This window comes from Capricornis sumatraensis, chromosome 9, assembly GCF_032405125.1.
Source record: "Capricornis sumatraensis isolate serow.1 chromosome 9, serow.2, whole genome shotgun sequence".
NCBI classification, from domain to species: Eukaryota; Metazoa; Chordata; class Mammalia; order Artiodactyla; family Bovidae; genus Capricornis; species Capricornis sumatraensis.
In genome coordinates, this window is record NC_091077.1 from 75,576,045 (window position 1) to 75,597,280 (window position 21,236).

Genomic DNA, 21,236 nt, shown 5'->3' on the forward strand with positions numbered 1-21,236 from the left:
GTGGAAGAAAATGTGAGACTAAGAGCTTATAATTTTGCAGGAAATAAAAAGTCCGTATTTTTCTTCAGTCCTGATAAAACAGCTAACCCATTTATCAGTGTTCTTCAAATTGATGTAGACATAAAAATTGAGGAACTTGTAAAAATGAAGAATATCTGATTGTACTTCCAGAAATTCTGATTCATTTGATCTATAATGTGGTCATTAATTTGCATTTTTGCAAGTGCTTCGGTGATTATGACAAAAGTAGGTTAAGTAATATTTCCATGAGTCTATTCTAGTAGGTGCTAGTGTAATTACTCTTGTTGCCAAAATTTATATTTACTATATGTGAGGGCTTCCCACGTGGCACAGTGGTAAATAATTTTCACCTGCTAATGCAGGAGCTGCAAGAGATGTGAGTTCAATCCCTTGTTTGGCAAGATCCCCTGGAGTCGAAAATGGCAACCCACTCCAATGTTCTTGTCTGGGAAATATCATGGACAGAAGAGTCTGGCAGGCTACAGTCCATGGTGTCACAGTGTTGCACATGACTGAGCAACTGACCACACACAAACATGTGATCATAGTCTAAAAATGTGTTTACAAATGCTGTCTTTATGAACATATATACTGACATATACATGTATGTGTGCTGGCTAAGTCATTTCAGTCATGTCCAACTTTTTGTGACCCTATGGACTGAAGCCTAAGTACTCCTAAAGCTTACAAAATAAAAATTTCATTTCTTATTTTGATAATGGAGCTTGTGTGAAGAGCTATATATTTTTTATTCATTTTCTAGGAGGGAATAAGAAAAGTCCTGGTGAAATAACTGAGAAATAATATCACCTCTTGACTTTGTGTTTTAAAAACAAATCATATTGTTGTTCTATTGCTAAGTCATTTCTGACTCTTTTCAACCCCATGGACTGCAGTATGCTAGGCTCCTCTGTCTTTCCATATCTCCCCAGGTTTGCTCAAATTCATGTCCATGGTGATGTTATCTAACCATCTCATCCTCTGCCACCCTCTTCTCCTCTTGCTTTCAATCTTTCCCAGCACCAGAGTCTTTTCCAATGAGTCGACTCTTTGCATTAAAGTAGCCAAAGTAACTGGAGCTTCAATTCAGCATCAGTCTTTCCAATGACTATTCAAGGTTGATTTCCTTTAGGATTGAATGGGTTGATCTTCTTGCAGCCCAAGGGACTCTCAAGAGTCCTCTCCAACACCACAGTTCAAAAGCATCAATTCTTTGGCACTCAGCTTTCTTTCTGATCCACTTATTACATCCGTACATGACTACCAGAAAAAACTATAGCTTTGACTAGATGGACCTATGTAGGCAAAGTAATGTCTCTACTTTCTAATATATTTTCTATGTTGGTCATAGCTTTTCTTCCAAAGAGCAAGCGTCTTTTAATTTCATGGCTGCACTGATTTTGGAGCGCAAGAAAATAAAGTCTGTCAATGTTTCAATTTTTTCCCCATCTATTTGCCATGAAGTGATGGGACTGGTTGCCATGATCTTAGTTTTTCGAATGTTGAGTTTCAAGCCAACTTTGTCATTCTCCTCTTTTACTTTCATCAGGCGGTTCCTCAGTTCCTCTTTGCTTTCTGCCATAGAGTGGTGTCATCTGTGTATCTGATGTTATTGATATTTCTGCCTGCAATCTTGATTCCAGTTTGTGCTTCATCCAGCCTAGCATTTTGCATAATGTAGTCTGCATATAAATTAAATAAACAGGATGACAATATACAGTCTTGACATACTCCTTTCCCAATTTGAAAGCAGTCTGTTGTTCCATGTCCCATTCTAACTGTTGCTCCTTGACCTGCATATAGATTTCTCAGGAGGCAGGTAACATGGTCTGGTATTTCCATCTATTTAAGAATTTTCCATAATGTGTTGTGATCCACACTGTCAAAGGCTTTGGCATAGTCAATAAAGTAGAAGTAGATGTTTTTCTGGAACTCTCTTGCTTTTTCTATGATCCAACAGATGTTGGCAATTGGGTCTCTGGTTTCTCTGCCTTTTCTAAATCCAGGTTGAACATCTGGAAGTTCACAGTTTACATACTGTGGTTATCCAGGTTATTAAGACCTTTTTTGTATAATTCTTCTATGTATTCTTGCCACCTCTTCTTAATCTTTCTTGCTTCTGTTAGGTCTTTACCATTTCATTTAGAAGAAATTAATTGCATGAATTCTCTTTTGAGAGAAAACATCCAATGCCCATAACTCTCACGAGCACAATAAAGTTTCTAATTAGGTAGATCTGTGAATGTCTTGTCCAGAAAAGCCTGAGATTTTTCAGAGAAATGTAAGTGCTCCAGAATAAGACTTGTATATTTCGTGGTTGTTGTTAAAGACTGCAGATGTAGAATTGCACTAATTATCAGCAAAGGTTTACAGGTTTTGAAAATGGAATTGTACTCTCTTTGGGCATTATACATATTGAACAAGAAAATAAAGGCTAAAGTGGATAATATTCTTTTGTAAATTGCTACATACTTTCTATAAGACATTATAGTTTAGCTGATAGGTGTTGAGTAATATTTTGCATAAGTATTTCACAATATTGAATATATATTCCTCTGTCTGTAATTAGAGCTCTAATTTTCTCAGGGAAAGATTAACTTTAAGATAATAATTAGAATGTATTTCTCAAAATTGCCAGAACACATACCCAGTCCCTTGATTATAAAAAAAAAATGAAGAAACACTGCATCTCGCACACACCCACAATCAACCCCCTCATACCTGCTTGAAAGAAAGAACAGTGTGTTTTTAGATAAAATATTAGCTATAAATATGTGACTTTTATAGCTTTGTTGGAAGTAAATGTGAATTTGTAAAAAAATTATTTTTGTTTTCAGTTCAGTTCAGTTCAGTCGCTTAGTCATGTCTGACTCTTTGCAACCCCATGAATTGCAGCACACCAGGCCTCCCTGTCCATTACCAACTCCCGGAGTTCACTCAGACTCACATCCATCGAGTCAGTGATGCCATCATCCAGCCATCTCATCCTCTGTCGTCCCCTTCTCCTGCCCCCAATCCTTCCCAGCATCAGGGTCTTTTCCAATGAGTCAGCTCTTCACATGAGGTGGCTAAAGTACTGGAGTTTCAGCTTTAGCATCATTCCTTCCAAAGAAATCCCAGGGCTGATCTCCTTCAGAATGGACTGGTTGGATCTCCTTAGTCCAAGGGATTCTCAAGAGTCTTCTCCAACACCACAGTTCAAAAGCATCAATTCTTCAGCACTCAGCTTTCTTCACAGTCCAACTCTCACATCCATTCATGACTACTGGAAAAACCATAGCCTTGACTAGACAGACCTTTGTTGGCAAAGTAATGTCTCTGCTTTTGAATATGCTATCTAGGTTGGTCATAACTTTGCTTCCAAGGAGTAAGCGTCTTTTAATTTCATGGCTGCAGTCACCATCTGCAGTGATTTTGGAGCCCCCCAAAATAAAGTCTGTTTCCCCAGCTATTTCCCATGAAGTGATGGGACCAGATGCCATGAGCTTCGTTTTCTGAATGTTGAGCTTTAAGCCAACTTTTTCACTCTCCTCTTTCACTTTCATCAAGAGGATTTTTGTTTTATGTCTGTGCAAACAGCTACTCAATATAACTTTAGGAGAGGTAAACTATTAGAAAACAAATATAGGCAAAATTATTTGAATTTTTTTTTTAATCTAAGTTGAAAAGGAACAGTGTGGTCAGTCCTCACTGCTTTACACGTGGAGTGTTGGGGCTCGTGCTAACATTTGAATACATTTGCAAGTCCTGTAGAAAGTCAGTTTCTTCTAGTGAAACATTTGGACAGAGTTTTAGGTTTTCATCCCTGTGTGTACTTTGCATGTCTTTCCTCCTGAAGCAGAAAATGAGCAGATCCAGGGTGAAGTGTCTAAATTAGACCAATTGTAATTTCCTTCAAACTAAATGGATGTTAATGATTCAGTGACCAAAACATAGACTGTTGTTAGAAAATAAAGATGCACTGCAAAATGCTTCGTGCCTTTGGGCAATGAAGGATTTTCACTTGTGTTTTTAAGCTGATCCCCATGGGGAAGGGGAATTAGAAACTGCATTTGCTATATAATGAAATATGAAGGTTGCTCTGATTTTCTTATTTATAAATCCATCTTTCTGAAATGAGGCTAAGTTAATTTTAGAGTAAAACTATCCATTCCAAGAATTAACAATATCCTCAAATATTTCTTTATGATTTAATTCCTTCAATTTATATATGCTATTTTTTCTTATATTTATGCTTTCATCATTTTATAATATTACATTCTAAAATCACCTCAATTTCTACCACATAGAGCTCAATAATTTGAGTATTTTCCACTTGTCAGAGCATTGAACCTTTCAATTATCCTACCAAATAGTTACTAAAGTAAATTTGCCATTAGTTGGTAGATGATAAAATAAGATACAAGATGGTCAAGAACTCTTCAGTCATGAATTTGGCATTTTAAAATGTATCTTTTAATTATGACCAATGGCTTCTGTGTGATCTGATGTGTATCTAATTCTGTTTTTGAAAGTTAGAAGGTGCTGGATGTAACATATTACTTTCATTTATAAGATGATTGTGGGTAGAGAAAACAATGGTGTATCTAAAGAGTTACATATGATTTTTAATAGTATTTAATCGAATTATCACCTGATCTGATGAAGAGGTGGAGAAAACTGAGAAGGAAGATGAAGAGGAGGGAAGAGAAAAGAAAAAACTACAATATTGGCTGAAGAATGATTCTTGAATGCTCCATAAACCTCATTCAATTCCTATAGGGTTGCTGGAGCATTAAACAATACTAGGCTATATTTTGCTATTATGCCAAACTGGATTATATATATATATGTATCTGGAGTATGAGTGAACTTTGAGAATTTGAGCCCCATGTCTATAAATGACTACTTACCAAAATGTAATGAGATAATCCTGCCTTATAGAAAATCTGAACTTTTTTTTGGCAGTGTACAAAACGTCAGTCCATTAGAAACTGTAAAGAGAGATAAAGAATGCAAGTAGGTTTTTTTTCTGTACATATTAGTATGTGCTAACAATAATATTAATAATCATTTTTAAAGAAGCAGTTACCTATAGCCTAAAAGGGACCACTGAAATACTGCACTCACTGAGGGTCCCATGGTAGTCACAAAATGGTTTCAGTCCTCAAATATAGCCAAATTATCAGCATATCTGTTTACATGATATAACCTGGCATACTCTCTACCAGGATGAGGGGTGAAAAGAGCTGGAGACTGCATCGGCTGAACCTCAACATGCTTTGCCAAAAGAAAACAACAAACTGTTCAACCTCAGAGACACAAAGGCTCTTTTGACTTCATTCCAAATCAGCTAAGCTCTTTGGCATAAAATAAACCTTTTCCCAGGCATTCTGTAACAACAGTCATTTCCCAGGTTTGTTGTAATCATAATTCTCCACAAGACCTCAGAAAGCTTAAAAAGTATTTCCAAATCTTCCCTAGAGGAATACATTTTTCTCTATATTCATTCTTGGGGGAGTGTACCTGCACTTTTTGTAGAGGGTTTTTGCATTTGAAAGTAGTAAAGTGAAGACTATCTACTTTCTTTTCTTCTTTTTTTAAAAAAGTACATAATACTCATCTTTCTTCCCATAATTTAAAGAATGCAATTGCTTTATTTCTAAAGCTGCTCTTTAAACAAGTCCAAATCATGGAATTCTAGAATTTTAAGCATCTTTTATATATCCGGGAAATATGCAGATAAGGGGATTGGTGGGCTTGTGCTACAACAGAAGTGAAATAAAGTCACCAGCCATGAAAACACAGGATAAAATAAACAACAAAGGGAAGCTGTGGCAGGATGACAAAGAGAAGTCGAAGGAGATTGTGATTATTTACCCTGGCAGAGAGGCCAGAGCCACGAGTAATGGGATGGAATGCTGAAACGTGAGGGGAAGAGAGAATCTTGATAGAATGTGGGTAAAAAAAAATGTTCTGACAGAGAGAATTGGATTCAGAAGTACTGTCCTAAGGGAAATGGTGGAAAATCCATTACTCAGTACACGTGTAATAGGACAGGACCAAGCTCTGGAAACTGTCGTAGGTAGTGATTCTGTATCAGTTCCCTGGGGAAAAGTGGAGAAGCTTTTGGTGCGATCTGATTTCTGTCACTATTTTTGACCTGTTCCAAGTAACTTGACCATTTTTTAAGTTTATGTACATGGGAAACGTGAAATCCAAGGAACTTCTGATAAAAGAAAGATGGAGGAGGTACCATATGCAGGCCTTTACCATGACTGATGACTCCAGATATGATTATCAGGAGGATGGGGGTAGGACGCAGTCATGGTCTGAGTCCCAGTGAACCAGGCGGTGCTCTGACCCTCAGGAATTGTATCCAGCCCCTCTGTGCTGGAAGGGAATCATTTCTGAAAGAAACTCTGGCTTTTTCATTTGGCTGACATTTCCCTGATAGAAGGAGAGCTTATCATAAATTATAAGAAATAAAGGTGGAGAACCAATTTTCTCTTTACCTCTATTCCCCAGGGACTGATAGGGCTAATGTGTCTCTTGAATGCTTTGATACACTATGGTAGAATCAAATATTTGTTTTATTAAATGTAACCTGAAACCCCATTCTTTTTGAAATCGGAGGATAATTGCTTTACAATATTGTATCGGTTTCTGCCATACAACAATGCGAATCAGCCATAAGAATACATGTATACTTATGAAACGCCATTCTGATTAACCTACTCTAGCTGCAGAGTTCAAGAGAGCATGCACTAAAAATGTCCAGTCAGATTCAGGAAGAACAAGGTAGGAGGCATGAAGAGGTAAGAATACCTCTTGTTGCTGTGTGACACTCAGGATCTGTCTTAATTTCTCTGAACTAGCTTTGTGAATATTTAAATTTGTTAGTGCCTAAGAGGATATCTAAAAATACTGTGTAAATAACTATTTGACATCATGATTAACATTTAGAAAGAGCTCAGTAACTGATACTTCCAACTTTAGAAACTTGCTCTCACTGGTTCACTAAGGACTTTATTTGAATTCATCTTGTAAGCTGTATCTTATAGGTAGTTCTGTCTCTGGTCTCCAGCTTTATTCACCTGAAAATCAAGGGTTAGGAAGAAAGAATCTGTGGTACCAGTATATTTCAAGTTGTTACAAGATCGTAACCCTACATTTTGGATGGCAATGTGGGTTAATATAATACATTTGGAGGGTAATTTGTCAATGACCCAGTTTTTAAGTGCATATATTGTAAGTGCTAAAAGTTCTTTTTAACCATGATTGACTTTTCCGAGGTCAACTGTACTAGAAATATGCCTAACTATACTAGAAATAGTGCTAACGAATCTGCCGCTAATGCAGGAGACCTGGGTTCAGTCCCTGGCTTGGGAAGATCCTTAGAGAAGGAAATGGCTACCCACTCCAGTATTCTTGCCTGGAGAATCCCATGGGACAGAGGAGCCTGGCAGGCTATTGTCCATGGGGTCACAAAGAGCTGGATGTGACTGAGCACACACACACACAGGCTGAAAATGTCAGTGTTTATAAATGCTGTCTTTATACACATATAAACATTCATATACTCACACAGTCCAAGGGGTTGCAAAGGGTTGGACACGACTAAGCAACTAACATTTTCACAACAACATACTAGAAATAAGCAAGCAGGAAATGAATGACATAGTTCCTAAAGCTGGGCTTCCCTCCTAGCTCAATCGGTAAAGAGTTTGCCTGCAATGCAGGAGACACGGGTTCAATTCCTGGGTTGGGAAGATCCTCTGGAGAAGGAAATGGCAACGCATTCCAGTATTCTTGCCTGGAGAATCCCATGAACAGAGAAGCCTGGCCGGCTACAGTCTATGGGGTCGCAAGAGTCTGACACTACTGAGCGACTAGGCACACACCTAAAACTAGTTGACTATGGAGCCTTGTTTTGGCAAAATATTTCCTATAACAACTATTTAATGAAACATATTTTGGGCAAAGCTGATCTGAAGAGTAAGCAAAATTTATGCATAAGTATAGAAGAACTCACACTTATGACTTAGCTTCTATATACCAGGTTCCCTGATAGGTGGAATAAGGCATTACAATGACTTTCAATAAGAATATGAAGGTACACATTGCTATATTTAAAATGTATAACCAACAAGGACCTGCTGTATAGCACAGGGGACACTTTTCAAAGTGTTGTGGCAGTCTGGATATGAGGGGAGATTGGGACAGAATGGATATATGTATATGTGTGGCTGAATCCCTTTGCTGTCCACCTGAAACTACCACAACATTGTTTATCAGCTATACTCCAATACAGAATAGAAAGTTTAATTAAAAAAAAAGAATATATGAATAATTGAATGAATGATCATGCCTCATTTGATCTTCATAACAACCTTATGAAGTAGGTATTACTGCCCTAGTTTTTTCTTTTCTTTAAAGTGAGGCTTCTAGAGGTTTAGTCTTCATTCCACAGTTCCTCAGGTCTAAGTGGCAGATCCAGACTTCAGTCACTAGTCCGCTTCTATCTCTCCTCTATGCTCTGCTCATTACACGGTACTGGAGGTCCGATTGAGGCAGTGGGAGGCAGGGAGATAGAAAGATTCCATAACCCTAAGAAACTGTCTAAGGATAGTTAAGAGGAATTTATTTAAAATGGTGAGCATAGAGTTAGTCTTGTCTTTGGTATACTTTGGAGGAACGTTGCACCTTAATTTTTTTTTTAATGAATGGGGAAAATTACATCCCTTAACAATAGATAAACACATCAGAGTGATAAATTTAAGAAGTTATGAAGGCTGGAAAAATCTAAATGGAAAAGAATAAATGTTCTAAACTCATTACATGAATTTAGATGAATAAATGGATAACACAAGACTAGCAACCATTTATCCAGTGCCCACTCCACCCCAGACAGATACTTTCTGTAGTATCAGACAAGTCAGTTTCTAGTAAATAGTTAGTTATACCTCTTTAGTGATAAATTTCACTGAAACACAGAGAGGATGAACAACTCTCCCAAAGTTCCTCAGTAAGTAAACCGAGGAGAAGTCAGTTCCAATGAATTCCAAATTCCCTATGTATTTTATGATAGTGTATTGTTATCCTTGGGGGAGAAGACCTTTCAAAGTGAAAGACAAGGAGAACCACTATGATGTTATTACAAAAAAAAAAAACAACACAATAACTTCTGTGTTCTCATAGTTATGGACTTTAAGTGACACCTGAGTTTTCAGTGTCTGTGGGGAAGGTGTGCATGTATGCATGAGAGAAGGAGGGGAGGAGAGGGCAAGGAAGGAGATAATAAAGGAGAGAAGGGAGAGAGAAGGGGAGCAGAGGGTTCCACTTTATGAGTATATTTATCATACATTGTTAATATTAGTTTTGAAGGGAGATGGCCAATGACACACTTTGTGAAGAGTAGTAAATCAATAGTAGTGGATTTTCAAAGCTGAGATTTCTCTTTTGTGATTGTGGGTATTTCATTCAGAAGTGCATCACGCATCTCAGCTCCCACATTTTAAATTAAATTTCCTTATTACTTTTTAAGTAGCTTGTCATGGATTATTGAGTATTTACTGTATGTTTATACTGTAATTCTCTGAAATGACATATAGTAATTGCTTTAGCTACTGCATCTGATGTTTAATTACTGTAAATGCATGTAAAGAAGTAATTAAATGGAAAAAGATAAACTTTTTTTCCAAAACTTCATATTACAGATTAAGCAGAGGATGTTTAGCTCTTTCTCTGATTTTTGGTAAAAACAAATAAACTCACGTGCAAGCAGAACAATTAGCAAGCTGCCAGGGATAAATTGATTTGATGTGACTTGCTCATCTGTTCCACTGGAGGTGCAGAAGTACCCTGAACCCCAGCATGAGCTGTGAACTCATGCTGTGCCCCTGTACCCTAAAGACAAGCCAAGGCTTTCCCTATTCAAACATGTTCCTCTTCTACCTTATGATTATACTGCAGAATACAGGTGTGACATTTCAAGACATTTTGCATAAAATATGCCTCTACAAACTTCTGGTCCAGTTGTGCAGGAAAAAAAAAAGTCGATTAAAAACCATTACAAATGCCATACCCCAAAATTTTAACAAATACTTGATTCAGTTTTGCAGCATCTGGTTATTTTTAAGTGATTTGCAAATGAGCAGCCCCTTGGTGTTCTGGACGATGTAAACCACTCAGAGCACAGAAATTAGTTGCATGGAGCTGGAGTAGGAGTAGGAGGGATGAGGTCTGTTTTATAACATCAAACACAGCAGCACTATACTGGTTAGGCAATGCCAAAAGTTGTCAAATGGCCTTTTTCCACAGGAAAAAAGAATCGCAGCAGGATGGACTTAAAGCAACGTCCAAAATTAAAGACTGCATTATTCCTCTCATCCTTCCAAGGGCAGGTGAACACAGAGGGATATTTTCAACCACTGAGATATTAATAAAGGCAGACACAAAGAGCCTATTGCAATCTTGCTGCTATAAAGTTTAAGTTGATCCAATCTTTCTTCTGACCTTTTGAATTGCCAATTGGAAAAACACACACAAATGGCCCTCAGCTGTGAAGCAGCTCAGTGAGCATTCTGGACAACCTGTGGTCATCCCCTTGAGCAAGGAATTTGAAAAGCGACAAGATCTGTACCCTGCCTCTCAGAGGACGCAACTTTCTGTTCCATGGCTTGGTCTGAACGTGCGTTCCAGCCTGCCCTCAGGTCTAAACCAGACTCCATTATTTATCTCCTTTTGGGGAGCCATAGAAATACTCTGTTACTGCCCTCAAGCTGCCAAAACTGATACTGCAAGCAGCCAACAGTGAATTTATCAATTGATTTCATTAATGTGAACAAAGTTGGCTTTTTGCCTCCATTACAACTGGGTGAAATTAATATTAAGACATCAGGAGAAGGTATCCTTTGGCTCCAGTAAAGAATATGAATGGGGAAGAGGAATCCTTGGGATTTTGTAGCAGTGCTTGGCAGATTTTTAGATTTATAATCCTTCCTGCTTTTGCAGATGTTTAATATATGAATTTTAATAAGAGCCAGCACCCAGTTGGAAAAGACCTTGAGGCTGGGAAAGATTGAGGATAGGAGGAAAAGAGGAAGGCAGAGGTTAAGATGGTTGGATAGCATTACCGACTCAGCGGGCACGAATTTGAGCAAACTCTGGGAGACAGTGAAGGACAGGGAAGCCTGGCATGCTACAGTCTGTGGGATCACAGAGAGTTGGACACAACTTAGCTACTGAACAGCAACAACAACAGCACCCAATTGTTCAAGTTTCCCTTCACCAACCCTGTTCTTCTGTTCTCTAAAGTAACCCTTTGAGCACATTCTTGGAGAATATCATTTTTAAAACATTGCATTTTTATTAATATATCCTTTCACTTTATTGTCAGTATGTTCGTTCATTTGTTCAGTCAAGTATCTTTTGTCCACCATTTTACTGAGAAATAATTGGTACACATTACTGCACAAGTTAAAAGGCATACATCATGATGATTCAGTTGTGCCAGCACAGTCCTAGGGAGCAAATCTTATTTTCTTTAAGGCTTACTTTCCCCAAAGACATTTGATCCAGAAAGCCATCCGTGAAAGGAAGACTTTCTGAGTAACCTACTGCATAGACCTGTTCTTGTATTCCTCTGCTGCTTGTTATAAAATGAAGTTAATGAAATTTAACATGTAGGTTCAAGGTTAAAAGGGACATGTGAACATTAGGGTAGTCAACATTCTAGCTCATTTTTATCTATATATGTCAAATAACAGATATATACCTTGGATTTCTTAAACTATGTGAATGGAATTCTATGCATGTATCTTCATGGCAGGAAAAACACCATTCAGTTCAGTTCAGTCGCTCAGTCGTGTCTGACTGTTTGCGACCCCATGAATCACAGCACGCCAGGCCTCCCTGTCCATCACCAACTCCCCGAGTTCATTCAGAGTCAGGTCCATCGAGTCAGTGATTCCACCCAGCCGTCTTACCCTCTGTTGTCCCCTTCTCCTCCCGCCCCAGTCCCTCCCAGCATCAGAGTCTTTTCCAATGAGTCAACTCTTCGCGTGAGGTGGCCAATGTCCTGGAGTTTCAGCTTTAGCATCATTCCTTCCAAAGAAATCCCAGGGCTGATCTCCTGCAGAATGGACTGATTGGATCTCCTTGCAGTCCAAGGGACTCTCAAGAGTCTTCTCCAACACCACAGTTCAAAAGCATCAATTCTTCGGCACTCAGCCTTCTTCACAGTCCAACTCTCACATCCATACATGACTACAGGAAAAACAATAGCCTTGACTAGACAGACCTTAGCCGGCAAAGTAATGTCTCTGCTTTTGAATATGCTATCTAGGTTGATCATAACTTTTCTTCCAAGAAGTAAGCGTCTTTTAATTTCATGGCTGCAGTCACCATCTGCAGTGATTTTGGAGCCCCCCAAAATAAAGTCTGCCACTGTTCCCACTGTTTCCCCATCTATTTCTCATGAAGTGATGGGACCAGATGCCATGATCTTCATTTTCTGAATGTTGAGCTTTAAGTGATAAATTCACTTTCATCAAGAGGCTTTTTAGTTCTTCTTCACTTTCTGCCATAAGGGTGGTGTCATCTGCATATCTGAGGTTCTTGATATTTCTCCCGGCAATCTTGATTCCAGCTTGTGTTTCTTCCAGTCCAGCGTTTCTCATGATGTACTCTGCATATAAGTGAAAAAAGCAGGGTGACCATATATAGCCTTGACGTACTCCTTTTCCTATTTGGAACCAGTCTGTTGCTGATATTTATGTCAAGATCTCTGGTACTTTTCTTGACATGCTTATATTAATAACATGTGTTTCAGTTTCTCAGTTGTGTCCAACTCTTTTTAACCCCATGGACTGTTGCCTGCTAGGTTCCTCTCTCCATGGAATTTTCCAGGCAAGAATACTGGAGTGAGTTGCTATTCCCTACTCCACGGGATCTTCCTGACCCAGGGATCAAACCCAAGTCTCTTGTGTCTCCCTTGGCAGGAGGCTTCTTTAACACTGGACCACCTGGGAAGCCCATATATAACTTGACCTATTTGTTGTTATCATTACAATATGTTTTATTATCATTACAATATGTTTTATTATCATTACAATTTTATAGACATTCCCTGGTAGCTCAGACAGTAAAGAATCCACCTGCCAATGCAGGAAACCTGAGTTTGATCCCTGGGTTGGGATGATCCTCTGGAGAAAGCAATGGCTCACCAGTCCAGTAGTCTGGAGAATTCCATGGATAGAGAAGCCTGGCTGGCTTATAGTCCATGGACTCGCAGAGTAGGATACAACTGAGTGACTAACACTTTCTTGCACTTTCAACTTGAAACAAAGAAGGATGAAGCAACTCATGCAAGGTCACACAAATAGTAGAGATGGGATCTGAAGCCAGAAAGATTAGCTTCACATCCTGGATTCATAACCACTCTATATTGACTCTGGGAATAGGACCTAATAAAAGAGGCCAACCTTTTTGGATTTAGAGTCAATAAAGAACCAGGATTTAGAGTCAATAAAGGTGGTAGCTGCAGATTTAAATAAATTTGAGAGCTAGAGGATAGTCACTTTACCCTTTTCTTCCTCTGACCATCCCCCTGATACAGCGGCCCACACAGATCCACAATGAAAAAACATTTTTTCCATTTAAACTAAAACTGAACTTCGGTCATTAGACATTAATTTCTGCCTGTTACACTATAATAAGTTATTGGTAAGAGCAATATGTTATGCATTTTAATTAGGACAAACTGATTTTGAATTATTTTGATCCAATTGAACCAGCATTATCGAACCTATGCTGGATTATAGCCAGTGTACTAGGATCATTGTGTATGCACAGGAGCTTGGATACACCCACAGAAACTCACATAAAGTCACCATGGTACCTTTACATTGCAAGCTTCCAAGAAATCCACAGCCTCACAAAGATCTAGGTTTAAAATGTGTGTGACTGAAGAGGAAAAGTACTCAAACGTCAAGCAATACGTCATGTTATGTGAATAGAGAAAGTCTACTTTTGCTTGGTAATAAAGAACATTCAGTTCAGTTCAGTTCAGTCACTCAGTCGTGTGTGACCCCATGAACAGCAGCACCAGGCCTCCATGTCCATCACCAACTCCCAGAGTTCACTCAAACTCATGTCCATCAAGTTGGTGATGCCATCCAGCCATCTCATCCTCTGTCGTCCCCTTCTCCTCCTGCCCCCAGTCCCTCCCAGCATCATAGTCTTTTCCAATGAGTTAACTCTTCACATGAGGTGGCCAAAGTATTAGAGTTTCAGCTTTAGCATCATTCCTTCCAAAGAAATCCCAGGGCTGATCTCCTGCAGAATGGACTGGTTGGATCTCCTTGCAGTCCAAGGGACTCTCAAGAGTCTTCTCCAACACCACAGTTCAGAAGCATCAATTCTTCAGCGCTCAGCTTTCTTCACAGTCCAACTTTCCCATCCATACATGACTATTGGAGAAACCATAGCCTTGACTAGATGGACCTATGTTGGTAATGTCTCTGCTTTTGAATATACTATCTAATATGTTGGTCATAACTTTCCTTCCAAGGAGTAAGCATCTTTTAATTTCATGGCGGCAATCACCATTTGCAGTGATTTTGGAGCCTAAAAAAATAAAGTCTGCCACTGTTTCCACTGTTTCCCCATCTATTTCCCATGAAGTGATGGGGCCAGATGCCATGATTTTAGTTTTCTGAACGTTGACCTTTAAGTCAACTTTTTCACTCTCCTCTTTCACTTTCATCAAGAGGCTTTTTAGTTCCTCTTCACTTTCTGCCATAAGGGTGGTGTTATCTGCATATCTGAGGCTATTGATATTTCTTCCGGCAATCTTGATTCCAACTTGTGCTTCTTCCAGCCCAGCATTTCCCATGATGTACTCTGCATAGAAGTTAAATAAGCAGGGTGACCATATACAGCCTTGACATACTCCTTTTCCTATTTGGAAGCAGTCTGTTGTTCCATGCACAGTTCTAACTGTTGATTCCTGACCTGCATATAAGTTTCTCAAAAGGTAGGTCAGGTGGCCTGGTATTCCCATCTCTTTCAGAATTTTCCACAATTTATTGTGGCCCACACAGTCAAAGGCTTTGGTATGGTCAATAAAGCAGAAATAGATGTTTTTCTGGAACTGTCTTGCCTTTTCCATGATCCAGCGGATGTTGGCAATTTGATCTCTGGTTCCTCTGTCTTTTCTAAAACCAGCTTGAACATCTGGAAGTTCACGGTTCAAATACTGCTGAAGCCTGGCTTGGAGAATTTTGAGCATTACTTTACTAGCATGTGAGATGAGTGCAAAGAGTTGAATACAACTTAGCGACTAAACAACAACAATGACAACAGCAGCAGCAGTTAGTTACATGCTTATGGAAAGGATGTGGAAAACTGCAGAGTGAGCTCCAGAGGGAGGCCTCCAAGGCTGACTTCCCAACAATCCTGTGGAGTTGGTCTTCTCTGCATGTTTCTCCTGCTACACTAAAGATACTAGGGACACATAAAACTTCTTGCCCCATGTTAGCTATGACCTGGAATTAGGTAACTGTTTCCACATTTGTTGAATTCAGCGTCACACCTTGCCAGCCATTCTTCACTCAAGCCAATAGTGTTTTCTCAAGCACTGCTTTTCTCTCTATGTAACTCAGTTCTGAAAAAAAAAAAATCGATTCCTAAGAGGGAAACTAACTAGAAGAACTTAGTTGCAGTTGAAAGCCTGCTATGCAAGGGATTCTGGAAAATGTGGTTTTTCCTTTGTAGCATCTGATTATGGGACGGGTGATGAAAAGAAACTGGAACAGATGCAAAACAAGTCAGTCTACTCTGTCACCTCATCCTTATCACTGTCTGAGAAGTCACCATGGCAGTTGAAAAAGGGCTACTTTGGAGAATCTCTTCTACAGAATGGAGTGGGAGGAGATGTCTATAAAATAGAGATGTCACCTGCCATAGGACACATGGCTAACTGAACCTTGCCCTTTTCTCCCTGAGCTCCAAAATGCACCTTCTAAATACTGGTCAGCCAATTACCAAAGAATTGCTCTCAAAGTTGATCAGCATCTATTTGGGATTCCTGGCCAGGGACAAGAAATACAGGAAGATAAGCCAGAAGAATCAGCACATAATACTGAAAAATTACAAGTCCTGGGGGCCAAATTGAGACTAAGACGTGTCTCTCACCAATTTGTTTAAGGCTAACCCCAGAAAGAATTGTTACAGTTTAAAATCACTAAAATTATTTATGCATTCCTCAACCAAAGAGCATTATTTCTGAGATACTGGCTAGAACTTTTATACAGCAATAGAAAAAGTAGCATTATGACCTCAACAGAGCACATGCCTCTAACTTAACTATGCCTGCATAATTGCTGGCAGTGAGCTGCATTCCTGCAATTAGGGCTCATCAGCCAGGCTGGCGGATTCCCAGTCTATGATGCTGGAGCATTCCATTGAGCCTACAGAGAGAGCAGGGGCTGGGTGACATTGTCAGGCCTTTTTCATTTGAGTTACAAGTGGAGCTGCATCTTGTCCATGTGGATAATTGTTTGTTTGCTTTTTGTCACATTTGGAACCAGCGTAAATAAACCCAATCTGTAAAGGAGAAAGCAAAGCCCAAAGCACCTGGAGTGTTTTGATGGAACTCAGTAAACTGAAAGCTTGTTGGCAGCCGTGAGGGAGAAAATGGCATATCCTGCACCAGTGGGAATAGGGGAAAGGATTGAATGGTCACTCTCTGATACTGCTCCATTTGTAATTTTCTTGAGAAATAATAAGGATCCATTAAGATACAGTCCCTGGAAAGGAAGGAAATGTTGATCTGCATTGGAAATGATATTTAATTACTCCATATGAAATGTAAAATATCTGCCTTTAAAAAATGAGTTGGCGTAAAGTAGTTTGCTTCAAAAGGGAAATAAATTTAGAGGTTTATGTTGATATAGAATGCAGATTCATAATAAAACAAAACCCTCATTTGTGAGAATGTGACACAGCATGTCTAGAATAAAGTGGTGTGTCCAGAACTTCTATATGGTGGGGCATGGGCTTAGGCAGGGAGCTAATTGATGATGAATACAGAGGACTTCCGGAGAAGGCAATGGCACCCCACTCCAGTACTCTTGCCTGGAAAATGCCATGGACGGAGGAGCCTGGTAAGCTGCAGTCCATGGAGTCTCGAAGAGTCGGACACGACTGAATGACTTCACTTTGACTTTTCACTTTCATGCATTGGTGAAGGAAATGGCAACCCACTCCAGTATTCTTGCTTAGAGAATCCCAGGGATGGGGGAGCCTGGTGAGCTGCCGTCTATGGGGTCGCACAGAGTCGGACATGATTGAAGTGACTTAGCATTAGCACAGGGACTTCCCTAGGAAGAACATTTGCAGAACTATTGACATACATAAGTTTAAAAAATTTAAAAAGCATTTGTCCATATGAATGAAGTAGAAGAGAGAAGCATAAGTGAGCCCCTTTTCTCCGTTCCTCCTCTACAACTGAATATCCTTTTGATACTGTCCATGCTAGTGACTTTTTGGTTCTGGATAGCTTGAAAATTTGATAAAATCTCAGACTGTGTCAAGTTTCTCTCTGTAAGTTTTGGCCTATCATTTGTTGACTTTTACCCTCTCCACTAGAAGGTCTGTACTCCTTAGTATTCAGAAATACAATGCCCATTTAACTCCCTGTCTTCATCCCTCCTGAAATAGTCTATCTTCTGGAAATAATCAAATACCATCTCTGTGTGCCCTGTTGTGAATTTTTAACCATAATATTTCTCTGAGAAGTATTTCTAGTTACAGTAGGAACTCTGAAAGATAAAAGTTTAACTGTTTTCATATTCTTACGGGTATTACCTGTTCCCTCTTTCCCTTCCACAAATCCTGTTGAACAAACATGCTGTCCTCTGAGGTTACAGTGCAAGTGAGGTACAGACGCTGTCTTCAAGGAGATCATAATCCATCAGAGAAATCTATGGTGAGCGCTACAGATCAGGCTGGAGTTGGGTGCTCAGAGAGGGTAGTGAAGCAATGCTTTATCCTGCCAGGAGCATCTTCCAGAAAGTGCTATCTGAACTGGAACTTAGACTGAGCAAGATGAATGCAGTGAAGAAGAGAAAGGACAGAGACCAGACGGCACAGTCTGAGGGCAAACAATGCAAACGTGAGTGTTTCACGTTAGCTATAGCCCCGTGTTCTGCAGAGGAGAACATAGGAAGTTCAAATGTTAGCTTAGATAAGGGCTGCATTAGGAAGGGTTGCATGTACCTTCTTGACAAATTCTAACTGTTTTGTAGTTGCTGGTTGTTGGTGTGGTTTTTTTTTTTTCATTTTTTATTGAAGTATAGTTGATTTGCAGTGTTTTGTATGTTTAGCAAGTGTGTGAGTGTGTTCGTGCATGCCAGCGAAGTTGCTTCAAACCTGTCTGACTCTTTGTGACCCCATGGACTGTAGGCTACCAGGCTCCTCTTCCATGACATTCTCCAGGCAAGAACTACTGAAGTGGATTGCTATGCCCTCCTGCAAGGGATCTTCCTGACTCAGGGGTTGAACCCATGTCTCCTGAAATATATATATTCCATATTATTTTCCATTATAAGTTATTATAAGATATCGAATATGGTTTCCTGTGCCATATAGTAGATCCTTATTGTTTATCTATTTTATATTTAACAGTTCAGTTCAGTTCAGTTCAGTCACTCAGTCATGTCTGACTCTTTGCGACTCCATGAATTGCAGCACGCCAGGCCTCCCTGTCCATCCCGGAATGTCCGGGTTCACTCAAACTCATGTTGATCGAGTCAGTGATGCCGTCCAGCCATCTCTTCCTCTTTTGTCCCCTTCTCCTCTTGCCCCCAATCACTCCCAGCATCAGAGTCTTTTCCAGTGAGTCAACTCTTTGCATGAGGTGGCCAAAGAATAGGAGTTTCAGCTTTAGCATCATTCCTTCCAAAGAAATCCCAGGGCTGATCTCCTGCAGAATGGACTGGTTGGATCTCCTTGCAGTCCAAGGGACTCTCAAGAGTCTTTTCCAACACCACAGTTCAAAAGCATTAATTCTTCAGCGCTCAGCCTTCTTCACAGTCCAACTCTCACATCCATACATGACCACAGGAAAAACCATAGCCTTGACTAGACGGACCTTTGTTGGTAGTATGTATCTGTTAATCCCAAATTCCATATTTATCCCATTCCTCCCTTTATCCCTTGGTAACTGTTTGTTTGTTTTATATGTTTGTAAGTCTATTTCTGTTTTGTAAATAAGCCCATTTGTATCATATTTTTTTTAGATTTCACATATAAGTAATAACATATATTTGTCTCTGTCTGACTTACTTCACTTAATGTGATATCTCTAAGTCCATTTATGTTGCTGCAAATGGCATTATTTAATAATTTTTCATGGCTGAGTACTATTCCACTGTCAATATATGCTACATCTTCTTTATCCATTTATTTGTCAATGAGCATTTAGGTTGCTTCCATGTCTTGGCTATTTTAAATAGCACTGTTATGAACACTGGGGTGCATATATCTTTTCAAGTTTGAGTTTTCTGTGGATATTTTCCCAGGAATGGAATTGCTGTATCATATGGTAATGTTATTTGTAATTTTTTTAAGGAACCTGCATACTGTTCTCCATAGTGGCTGCACCTATTTCACCAATTTACATTATCACCAACCATGTAGGAGGGTTCTCTTTTCTCCATATCCCCTGCAGCATTTGTTATTTGTAGACTTTCTGATGATCATTCTGACCCATATGAGAGGGTATCTCATTGTAGTTTTGTTACTGAACATCTTTTCCTGTGCCTATTGTCTTTCTGTATATCTTCTTTGGAGAAATGCTTATTTACTCTTCTGCTCATTTTTTTTTGATTTGGTTTGTGTTTTGTTTTGTTGTTTTTAATTGAGCTTCATGAGCTGTTTGTATATTTTGGAGATTAATTTCTTGTCAGTCACATCATTTGAAAATCTTTTCTCATTCTCCATAGGTTGTCTTTTCATTTTGTTTATGATTTCCTTTGCTATGCAAAAGTTTTTAATTAAGTCCCATTTGTTTATTTTTGTTTCTGTTTCCATTACTCTAGGAGAAGGATCAATAAAAAATATTGCTGTGATAAATAGTGTCCAGACTGTTTTCCTCTAGGAGTCATATTGTCCAGTCTTACATTTAGGTCTTTAATCCATTTTGAGCTTATTTTTGTATATGGTGTTAGAAAATGTTGTAATTTCATTTTTTTACTTTTACATGTAGCTGTCCAGTTTTCCCAGCACCACTTATTGAAATACTGTTTTTCTCCCCATTGTATATTCTTGCCTCCTTTGTCATAGATTAATTGGACATATGTGAGTGGGTTTATTTCTAGTCTTTCTGTCCTATTCTATTGATCTGTGTGTCTGTTTTGTTTTAAAAAGGTGTTGGGAATCCCCCAAAGGATTCAGAACTGGGGAATAATTGAAGAACTTTATTTTGATTCACTGTCCTCCTAGTACTGAAATTCCTACCATCACACCCCCCTTGCTTGTGTAGAGAGGCAGTTCTTTCTGTAGAACAACAGGGGGCACCAGACCAAAAACAAACGTGTTGTGACTGATTATCTTTGGGACACCCAGTTGAAAACAGGGATAAACGAGTTTCTTTGCTAGAGCTTCCCTGATAGCTCAGTTGGGAAAGAATCCACCTGCAATGCAGGAGACCCTGGTTCAATTCCTGGATTGGCAAGGTCCTCTGGAGAAGGGATAAGCTACCCACTCTGGTATTCTTGGGTTTCCCTCATGGCTCAGCTGGTAAAGAATCTGCCTGCAAAGCAGGATCCCTGGGTTGGGGAGATCCCCTGGAGTAAGGGAAAGGCTACCCACTCTGGTATTGTGGCCTGGAGAATTCCAGTCCTTGGGGACGCAAAAAGTCAGACACAACTGACAGATTTCCGCTTCACTTTGCTAGAGCAACTCAGAATCTTTATTGTGCTGATGTACATGACATTACTCCAAAAGGGGAGATTTACAATGAAATGAAATTAGAGGAATTAATTTTCTGAGGAAAAACACATTGAAAGCCATTCTCTCCAGACTCCTCTTTAGAAACCCAAGTACTTTCTTTATCTAGAATTTTTAACTTGTTAGATCAGAGAGAAGTGAGATTCCCAAACGTAAATTTTATGTTTTAAACTTGCAATAAGAAAAAATAAATAAATAAGCCGAAGGAGTGAGGAATC